An 11,031-nucleotide genomic window follows, 5' to 3' on the forward strand; every position below is an offset into this window, starting at 1 on the left:
ACCACTCTTATGCAGGGGAGGGGAGCTACTAACTCCCAGGACAGCACTTTACTGGGCCTGTTACCAGCCCATGTACTGACTAGCCCCCAGCTCCTCATCTGCCAACTACACCTACCCTAACACTCAGGGGCAGGCATTGGGACCTTATGGTCTTATGGCAGAGATGGCTACTTGCTATCCCTGTATTCTTTTTTCCTTTCCTTCTTGGTAATCCAACTGTGATTTTTATCTGGGCACAAGAGCCCCTAGAATCAAGACTATTCTTGCCCTGGTGCATCTTCATCTGGAGCTGTTTTATGTGGGAATGAGATGAACTTTACCTTGCTTAAACTACCATTAGTTTAGATTTTCTGTCACATTTTCTGTTAACCGAGTCAATACTCATGCCCTCTGTTTAGTAGAATCCCACCTCTGGTAGTATATACCTGGGCCTTCCTGTGCTCAGACCCAGGTTTAAGGGACCAATGTCCTGAAACTGCACTCCCACCTGTTCCTCTACCACCCATTGAGAGAGGAGAGCATACACTTAGTTTCCAAAATTATATTTTCACCTTCTGCATCTTTCAGTATCTTCTTTTAAACAAAGACTAGTAGCCACGGGATCAACAGCTTTATCAGTCTGTCAAGTTAGCAGAAAAATAAAACATTGTTTTCCCGGTGCCATGTCTATTAGAAAAGAAACCAACTATCAAAACCCAATCACTCTAGCTCTGTTGATTGAATAGTGATATAAGATATTATTCATAAAACTGAAAAAAATTTTGATAAAGGAGTATAATTCTTTCAGCTTTTTTCTGATTTTCTCTTTGGAAAATAAATGTAATTTGTTTGAGGAGCCAATTGTTATAGACAATCCTGTAACCATTTGTTTATGCATTTATTCATAATTCATTTCAAATATAGTCATTCATTCTTTAATTCAAAAATATTTGTTAGTATTTCAGGGATGCGTGGGTGGCTCAGGGTTGAGCATCTGCCTTTGGCTCAGGGCTTGATCCTTCAGTCTTGGGATCAAGTTCCACATCAGGCTCCCCGCAGGGAGCCTGCTTCTCCTTCTGCCTCTGTGTCTCTCATGAATAAATAAAATCTTTAAAAAAATACTTGCTAGTATTTCAAAGTGGAAAGTTAAAAACAACAACAACAACAACTAAAAACTTAAGTAGAAGGGCACCTGGGTGGCTCAGTTGGTTAAGTGTCTGCCTTCATCTCAGGTCATGATACTGGGTCCTGGGATTGAGCCCAGATTCGGGCTCCCTGCTCAGTGGGGAGTCTGCTTCTCCCTCTCTCTCTGTGTGCCGTTCTCCTTGCTTGTGCAGACTCTCTCTCTGTCAAATAAATAAACAAAATATTTTTAAAAATAAAATAGGTAAAAACTTAAGTAGAACTTCTTTGCTCATCCAGGTAGGAACTTGAGGAACAAAAATGCAGAAACTTCACCCCTGGTAGTCCAGTTAGTTGAGAAGAGAAAAATAATACCCAGGAAGGAACTAGAGCTTATATCCAGAGTGGACTGAGACTCTCCTGCTAAGAGCTGGTCCAAATATAGGGCACATTTTACATACATGAATATGAAAGCTCCATTAAAATAAAGTGTCTGTCCCTGGGGAGAAAGAAGGAGGGCCAAGGGGTTAGGCTGCAGGGACAAGCCTCCAGAGACTCACCTCCAAAGTGCCTATCTTGCCAAAAATTCTTGGCCATTTTAGTGTCTCATGCTTCTAACATCCCCCCTCCTAGAAGCCCATTCCACCTCCTCCAGGTAGAGGGCAAGCCACTAGGTGCCTTGGATTCTAAAGCATAAAATTAGATGTATCAGGGGAGGGTTGGCTAAATAATTTCTAAAATCCCCCAAGATTGAATGATCAAAAATTCACAAGAATGACTATCATTAATTTGAGCACTTACAAATATATCAGATATTTTATACCCATTGTTTCATTTGATTCTTGTAACTGTGAGAGATACATACTTTCATTACATTCATTTTACAGATAAAAAATAGAGACGTGGAAAACTCAATATCATGGTCATAAGGTCATAGAGAAACCTCAGAACCCTGGACTATCACTTATTCTTTTTTTTTTTTTTTAAGATTTATTTATTATTTATTCATAGAGACACACAGAGAGAGAGAGAGAGACAGAGACAGAGACAGAGAGAGGCAGAGACACAGGCAGAGGGAGAAGCAGGCTCCACCCAGGGAGCCCGACGCAGGACGATGGGTTCCCGGGGTCACGCCCTGGGCTGAAGGCGGGGCTAAACCGCTGAGCCACCCGGGCTGCCCCAGACTTACTCTTAAAGCTTATGTGTTAAAGACAGGTGCCACCTTCTATGCAGCTTTTTCCACCTCTCTGTCTCATGGCATTTGGTAGCCCCTACACCACGCTTACCCATTCTCCTTGGTGTATAATCATTTATATAAATGTCTTTCCAAAATAGGAGTTCCTCGGAAGAAGGAATATGTCTTCATCATTTTTGTAACACTGTCTGCTTAGAACATAGGACCTGGCACACAAAAACTTAACAGTCACCAAAAACTTAACAATCACAAGCATGTGGTTGTTGTGTACATGAAGATTTTGTGCCTTTCTCCTGCTCTGCCATGTTATCATTAAAGAATAGGTCTCTGAATAGAACATACTCTTCATATTTACTGAGCACTTCCTAAAAGCCAAGTGCTGCGAGGTCCTTTAAAGTATACAAAGATAATTAAGAGACAGTTGCTATCCTTCTGGAGCCTACAGTTTACAAGATAAGATAGACACATAAACAAGTGAGGTGGCTGCAAAGCTGACTGCCATGGGAGGTAAAGCAGAAACATAAATATAACATGTTGTTGAGTGTGATGCCATTTTTTATAAAGATTTTTTTAAAGATTTTATTTATTCATGAGAGACAGACAGAGAGAGAGGCAGGGACACAGGCTGGAAAGGAGCCTGATGCGGGACTCAATCCCAGGACTCTGGGATCACGACCTGAGCCAAAGGTAGATGCTCAACCTCTGAGCCACCCGGGCGTCCCTGTGACGCCATTGATTGGCAGATGTATCATTATTTTAAGTATTACTAAAAAAAGAAAAATTGCTGCTAATTAACCTACACACATCACTGTTTTTTGAAGATGCATCCTTGTTTCAGAGATGTTATAAATGCTTTTAAAATGTGCCTTTTGGGGCAGCCCCGGTGGCGCAGCGGTTTGGCGCCGCCTTCAGCCCGGGGCGTGACCCCGGAGACCTGGGATCGAGTCCCGTGTTGGGCTCCATGCGTGGAGCCTGCTTCTCCCTCTGCCTGTGGCTCTGCCTCTCTCTGTGTCTCTATGAATAAATAAATAAATAAAATCTTTTAAAAAAATGTGCCTCTTGAAGGAAGTACTACCGATACAAGCAACAACATGGATGAACCTTGGAAACACTATTTTATGTAAAAGAAGCCAGTGTCTAAAGACCACATGTAGTGTGATTTTATTTATTTATTTATTTATTTATTTATTTATTTATTTATTGTGATTTCATTTATATGAAATGTCCTGAATAGGCAAATCTATAGAGATAGAAAGTAGATTGGTGGTTGCTTAGGGCTGGAGAAGATTGGTGGCAGCAGATTGATGGCTAGATAGTATGGAATTGGGTTGTGGAATGAAGAAAATATTCTAAAATTGATTGTGGGATGGTTGTACAACTCTGTGACTGTGCTAAAAGCCATTGAACTGTACATTTTTAAATGGATGAATTTGAATGGTATGTGAATTATATCTCAATATAGCTGTGTCAATTTGGCTATGTCTCGAAATAGGTTGGGAAGGCAAGGGCTGGTGGGGGGAGAGTAAATCAGATGGGGAGAGATCTAGGGAAGCTTTCTGGAATGGGCATTGACACCTAGAATATGGGTGGGAATTGCACCATGCAGAAATAGAAAACAGTTTGGGGAAGGTGATGCCAGCAGAGATAACAGCATAAGCAAAGTCCAGGAGGCCAGGGTACTGGATAAAGTGCAAAGGAGAAGCAGAAAAGACAGGAGTAGCAATTGAAGGAAGAGCTCAAAGGTAAGCTAGCCCACATGGAGAAGGGCATTGAATGCCAGACTATGGGCTATGGCTTTTCAAGATGTAAAAACAAGCCTTGAAATTTTCCCCAACTGCCTGTCTTTAAAATTTTGGCAACCCTATCCACAAAAAGAATGCATTAGGAAGTCTTTTCTTCCAGCCACAGGGCACAATTATTGACCTGACAGGCAGTAAAATCCCCTTTGGAACTTGGAACCAGATGACGAAAAGGTCAGAAAGGCAAAGGGCATTGCCACTTTCCAGTGTTTAAACAGTGCTGGGAAGAACCAGGGCTTCTGGCAGGGAGCCACGAAATTCCAAAGGTCATGTATGGCAGCAGAGTCAGGAAGCTGAAAGCGAAGAGTCATCACCATGCTAGGAGTCACATAGGAGGAATTAGAATCATACTTCTCTCTCAAAGGGATTGAAAATTGAGAACAAAATGAAATGGGGAGGAGGAAGTGTGCAGAGTTTGGGAAAGAACACAATTGGTGTCCCGGGCTGACAGGAACCAACTAATTGAAGAATGAGTTCCTGGGCTCAGATACTGTCTTTTTTTTTTTTTCTTTTCTTTTCTTTTTTTTCTCAGATACTGTCTTTTGTAAGCCAGACCTGAGTTTGCCTGCCTTAAGAGTAGCAAGAGCCTGAGGCCCCAGAGGACACTGGGGTACAAAGGAGGCACAGACCAGGGCTGGAAAGGCATGCTCACTGGCGAATCCCCTGAGCCCTGAAGGTAGGGAGCAGCCCCCTATGTGCCCTCCTTCTGATTTTGAGCTTGGGAAAGGGCCTCCAGGTAGCTCTGCTGTAGCTCCAGGTAGCTCTGCTTCCCTCAAAGAGGGAAGTGGAGGCAATGGATAGGTCGAGAGCTGTAGAGCGCACAGCAGCCAGGATCCCCGGACCTGGGTGTCCCAGGTACTCAGGCAAGAGACATCTGTACTAAAAAGCAGAGAAGAAAAGCCCACCTGTGTCTGTCTGCCCTTCAGCTTATCTCTTCCATTTCCAGTAGACCTTTTTGCAAGTTTCAAGTGAGCCAATTATTTAATTTAATAATAAAGAATATAAACAGCACAGTCTTACCCTTCTCAAAAATGCCAACACAATTCCCAAGGAATGCAGAAGACCATGAGCTCAGAAAGGCTGCTGTAGAGGACCACCAGCATGCTCAGGCTTTCTTCCTCAGAGGAAACAGCCTTCAATTTAGAATAATAGTGTTCAGGCTACACCGTGCAGAGTGCAGTGGCAAGCAAAAAAAAAAAGTAAGCCATTGGCAATGTGTGCTAAATGGAAGTGTTTTTTTTTACCGGTGGTATAAACCTGCCCACTACTACAAAGGATAAGAGGCCACCGATCGCATTTTGTGCCTGTTAGTACTCACTGCCCTTGGGGATTAAGTGCTGACTATCATCATGCAGTCTGGGTTTTTCCAAATAAAACCTGAAACCCTCTCTTCTTGGTCTGTACCCATGTGTCCATAGAGAGCAGTCACAGCAAGAACTACTTGGCCAATCCTGTGGATCTGATAAGGCTCTTGCTTTCTTCCTTAAGGTCAAGAGAGGTGTGTACCCTGCCCCCTTTCTGGATCCTGGGCCAGCCTTGCCCTTCTCAGCCCCAAGGCTGTGACACCTGGTGTCTGATTCCAGCTGGAGCCATAAAGGTAGGGCAGGGCAGAGGAATCTTAGTCTGGAAGGGCTATGATGTTATGATTGTAACGTGACTGAAGTGGGCATTCCTGTCAGAATGGTAGGCAAGGCTGAAGGTAGGCTTGGGGGACATCCCACAATGCCCTCAGGCTCAGCCCCAGACAAAAAGCTGAAGGACCTACTCCCTCTGAAATTCTGATTCTGTCAGGTCTGGGATCAACGCAGAAATCTGCATGTTTAAAAAAGCATCCCAGACCACACTTTCAGAAGCACTAAAATAGAAGGTACGGGACAGCTTCACAATGCCTGAAACTCACCCAACTTTATCCTCTGCAGAGCACATTCCTCCTGGATAAGCTGTCCAATCCCACCATAACATCTGCTGTTCAACCTGACATCGCATGGACCTTTACTGCATCTTTTACACACAATCAGAAGCATCCGTTGGACACAAAAGAGGCACCCATGATGCTCTTTCCAGTGTGTAGTACCTTCCCCCCCACCCCAGACAGTGTCAGTCCCTCTCTCTGTCTCCATTTATGAAAATCCTACCTATCTTACAGGGCTTAAGTGCCACCTCTACCATGAAACCGTCCTTTATCTTTTGAAACCATAATAATCCTCTTTCCTTTAAATTTACAGAATTCCCATTTGCCCTCTATACTGTTCATAGGATGCTTGCCTTGTTTGTTTGTTTGTTTGCTGTGGTCAGTTGTGTACATTCTCTGCACTAAAGTCCTGGATGAAAGAATGTCCTCCATTCTACCTAATTTTGGGGTATACATGGCACAAAGGAAAATAAACCCCTTAAAAATTGGAGAGAAGACAAATCTGGTTGCTTCTTCAGTGAAAACATGTTGGGTTTTGCCTACCTGGAATCCACCCCTCTTCTTCTGGTAACAGCATCATCATGATACACTTACTCTGTTCATGCACAAAAACTGGTTCTCTGGAGCAGTCATGTAACCAAGATCTATATAATAAATGCATTCTGTCTCCCTAAACACCATGGCTCAGCAATGGGCACCTAACCCAAGCCAGGCCAATGCAGTTTAATTGTAAGAGTTTTTTAGTGAACTATTGAGAAAAAGAGAAGCTTTTATTCAGCCGGACTTGAAACTGAAAAGATGTGTGCCTGGAGCCTGTTAGAAGCCATCACTTGACGTGAGCCTACTTGAAAATGAAGTCAATATGCAGCAGAACTGATCCGAAAATAGGTTGATGACATTGTTTGAATCCTTGGATCCAGCTGTGCCAGAAACTTTGAAATTACATAAACCAACAAATTTTGAACTGGGTTTTCCTTTGCTTATAATTAAAAGAACACTGCCTAATGAATCCTCTGAAATTTCAATTGGTATAACCAAGATTCAAAGCCATCTTCCTGTCAAAGGGTGATGGAAGAATTTGATTATACTCCAAGTTTCAATAAAGAAAAAATGGAAAAAAAAAAAAAAGAAAAAATGGAGGGATGCCTAGGTGGCTCAGTTGGTTGAGCATCCAACTCTTCATTTTGGCTCAGGATCAAACTGCATGTCAGTCTCTATGCTCAACTCAGAGTCTGTTAATTTTTCTCCCTCTGCTCCTCCCCTACTCACACAGCACTCTCTTTCTCAAATAAATGAATAAATAAAATATTTTTAAAAATGAAAAAAATGGATATTTCTAGGAAGTTGGAACTACAATACATTGGTAATTTGGTAAGTAAAAACAGAATGAATTATATAGTGGCCTGAATTGTGACCTATTGTGTGAACAAAAGAAAAATGGAGCAAGGAACCCCAAAAGTCAGCAATTAGCAATGCCCATTTGGACACAGGTAAGGAGAAAAAGTACACTGGCTTATGGACTCAGGTACTTCTGGCAGGTCTACACGTGTTGCAGCTCAGCTAACTGTGGGCTGAACAGAGATCATTGTTCACAAGCAACTTTGTGATAACTTCCCCTTAAAGTAGTGTTCAAGGAGAAAATTTGTTTATGCCATCAATATCAAAGCTGCGTAACAGTTTGTGATCTCGCTGTGAACAAATAATTTGGCTCTCTGGTTTTATAACCAGGCTTCATAAGCTTGAATAATTTGACCTTTCCTTTTGTGGTGTGAAGACAAAATCAAATTTTGGGCCCAGGAAACTGACGGTCAGATCCCAGATGGTGTTGAGTTCATCCTGTGAACCTTTTTGTGCACAGGTATTCTAGTGTCTGTGATTTATTTTAAAACATGTGTGTTTGTTAGGTTAAGCTGAAACCCTGGAACTAATTAAGAAAGGGACAGGCAACCCATTCCATCAGAAAGCACTCCACTCGGGACACCTGGGTGGCTCAGCGGTTGAGCGTCTGCCTTTCACTGGGGTTATGATCCTGGGGTCCTGGGACCAAGTCCTGCATCGGGCTCCTTGTGGGGAGCCTGCTTCTCCCTCTGCCTCTCTCTGTGCGTCTCTCATGAATGAATGAATAAAATCTCTCTCTCTTTTTTTTTTGAATAAAATCTCTTAAAAAAGAAAGCACCCCACTCCGGAGTCACTGTTTGTGTTCACACACTTCAGTCAATAACCAGTAGGTTTCTAGTAAATATATTTTAGTGTCAGAAATGGGATTCTTTTTTTTTTTTTAATTCATAGAGATGCAGAGAGAGAGAGAGAGGCAGAGACACAGGCAGAGGGAGAAGCGCCCGACACGAGACTCGATCCAGGGTCTCCAGATCAGGCCCCGGGGCCGCAGGCGGCGCTAAACCGCTGTGCCACCGGGGCTGCCCAGAAATGGGATTCTATTGGGAAACTAGTGATGCTTCAATAGCATGACTGATGTTAGAAATGGGCCTTCAGTGGTGAAATTAAAAGGCATTCAAGGCTAAAAAATTCTGTAGAGGTCTTCTCTATCTTTACATGAACAAGATATAAAAATCTGGCAAGGCCTGAATCTTTAGTGATGGTGCCTGAGGCTTGTCACTAACCAGTTCCATGAGGAGTCATTGATTTATGAGGATTTCTGATTGTATGATGCCCACTAGAAGCAGCCTACCTTGAAAGAACGTCTCATGTGGAGTCTGGGGAAAGCACCTAAAAGGGCCGAAATCTAGTACTTAGGCTCCCTGAACAGTTGTATAAATTGCTGTATAGTCTGCTGGCTAGTGAATATTTTATTCAATAATGTCTGTATGTGCAACAGGATTTGGTCTAAAATGTGCTTTCATTATAACTTGGTAGTTTCTCATGTGCTTCATGAGTGCTAGGTCATTGAATCCATACCATATACCCATACCGGAAAGCATTATTATTTCCATCTGAACATTGAAAATTCCAAGAAACCATATTACTTGCCCAGAGCATAAATTCCAGGGCCTGAGTAACTCCAAGTCCATGCCCTGGCCACTGAGGTGGTAGGAATCTCTGGCTGCAGAACATTCACCAGAACAACAGGTCTGAACTCTATATCAATTGCTATACTTTGCCTTAAGGTGTTTGTCAGTCCCTTCCCAGATTCTTCAAGGGTTGAAAGTACTTGCCTACTTCTCTCCTCTCATTGGTGAACTCCAAATTTCTCATGAAGATCAGGAATCATAGGCTTTGCTCCGATATCTGTCTGCATGATCTTTAAATGTTGGCAATTTTAAGATCCCTCAGGACCCCAAGGTTCAGGGAGAAGGACTCCTCATTGAGAAGACCTGGCTTTCCTCAGGCACTGATGGCTTCTGTTTTCTTGGATTACTGGGAGCTGATTTTGAAAGCAAACAATGCCAGGCTTTCTGGAGGGGGTTACATAGGAAACAGATGTTCGAATTCAGCTTGGGTTCATATGCTTTTGTGGCTGATAATTTCTTGGCTTACCTGTCTGCCTGAGGCACTGCCACCCCAACCAGTATTTGGTAGGGACTCAATCCCAACAAAGCAACTGAGGACAATAGCCTTCTGAGCAGGGCATTGTGACAAGACTATCTCTGGCTTCAGCAGGCAGCCGTCAAAGGCCCTAAGGAGAAGCCAGCATGACCATTAAGGGGAAGCGGGAGGGTGTCATTGGCTGCCAGGCTTTGCTGGCTGAGAGCCCCAAGCCTCATGCCAGGGTCCTTAGTATGATGGATGGCAGCAGGCTGGCCACTGCACAGTGGTGACCTGAGAGAATGCAAGGCACAGCTCAGACTCGGAGGCACATAGGAAGAATGAAGTTGGATGAGCGAGAAGCTTCCAGTGTTTCAGAACTAGGACGAGAAACTTCATCCTTGATTGGAAACTGAGGAAGATAAGTTGCATTTCCTCCCATCTGGCAACTGACCGAGGAAGCCCTCCTGTTTCCAACAGCTACTTTTAGCTGCCGTTTGTTGAGCAAACATAACTCTCCCAACAAACCATGAGGTCAACCTTTAAAAATCTCTTTCAGAATTGTATAGAGAAGTGAATAATGTCAGGGATCAGAAGGCTTAAAGCAAAGGGGACTATGTTTCATCAGGGTTTGTTTCTTCTTTTTTCAAGTTGATTGATTTCCTATGTTTAATTTAAACAAACTACCAATAGACTTTTGAACTGTGTTTGTGAACTTTCTAGCTATATTCACTGATAGGCCATCTTATAGAACAAAAAAATGCTCTAACACTATCCCCAAATCTCTACCTTCCTTTCATTTGAGCCATCAGAACTAATTCTAAGTCTCAATGGAGAAAAAGCATGTAAGATTTAAGAAATGACAAAAGCTAACACGTATATTGCCTGCCAGACACAAGGTTTTACAAAATAACTCATTTAATCTTCACAAAACCCCGCGATCCTAATTTTACAGAAGAAATTGAGGAACAGAGAAATTAAGGAAGTTGCCCAAATTTACATGGTTGATGAGTAAAAGAGCACAGGTTCACATCTTAGCAGCCAGACTCCAGAGTCCAGGCTCTGAATATTATACTCCATATCTTGCTACATCTGTTATTTATACCTTTAAAGAATTACTCAATTTCATCCAAATTGTCATAAATTCTCTTAGTCCATAGTGATATCCTCTCTTGCATTTCTGATACTGGTAACTTGTGTTCTCTTTCCTTTTCTCTTGTTTAGTCTACCCAAAGGTTTATCAATTGTATTGACCCTTCGAGTAAATCAACTTTTGTTTCACTTGATTTTTCTATTTTTGTCCAATTTTATTTCGTTTATTCTCTGATCTTTATTTCCTAGCTTCCATTTAAATTTGAGGTTATTTTGATCTTTTTTTAGCTTCTTTTTTAAAAAGTTTTATTTATTCAAGTAATCTCTATACCTCATGTGAGTTTAGAACTTGTGACCCAGAGATCAAGAATCACATGCTCTTCTGACTGAGCCAGCCAGGTGCCTCTTCTTTTTTTTTAGCTTCTTAAGGTGGAATGCTTAGATGCTGG

General features: G+C 42.4%; 1 long non-coding RNA gene across 1 annotated transcript; it reads left to right on the forward strand.

Annotated features, from left to right (window-relative positions):
* The first annotated feature begins 4,325 nt into the window (after nucleotides 1–4,325).
* Nucleotides 4,326–7,242, forward strand: LOC121492386. Its single transcript, XR_005988222.1, has 3 exons — nucleotides 4,326–4,771; nucleotides 5,584–5,692; nucleotides 6,015–7,242. It is a non-coding gene; the product is annotated as an uncharacterized LOC121492386 (long non-coding RNA).
* Nucleotides 7,243–11,031: the final 3,789 nt, after the last annotated feature.

Source organism: Vulpes lagopus, chromosome 6 (assembly GCF_018345385.1).
Source record: "Vulpes lagopus strain Blue_001 chromosome 6, ASM1834538v1, whole genome shotgun sequence".
Classification (NCBI taxonomy): domain Eukaryota; kingdom Metazoa; phylum Chordata; class Mammalia; order Carnivora; family Canidae; genus Vulpes; species Vulpes lagopus.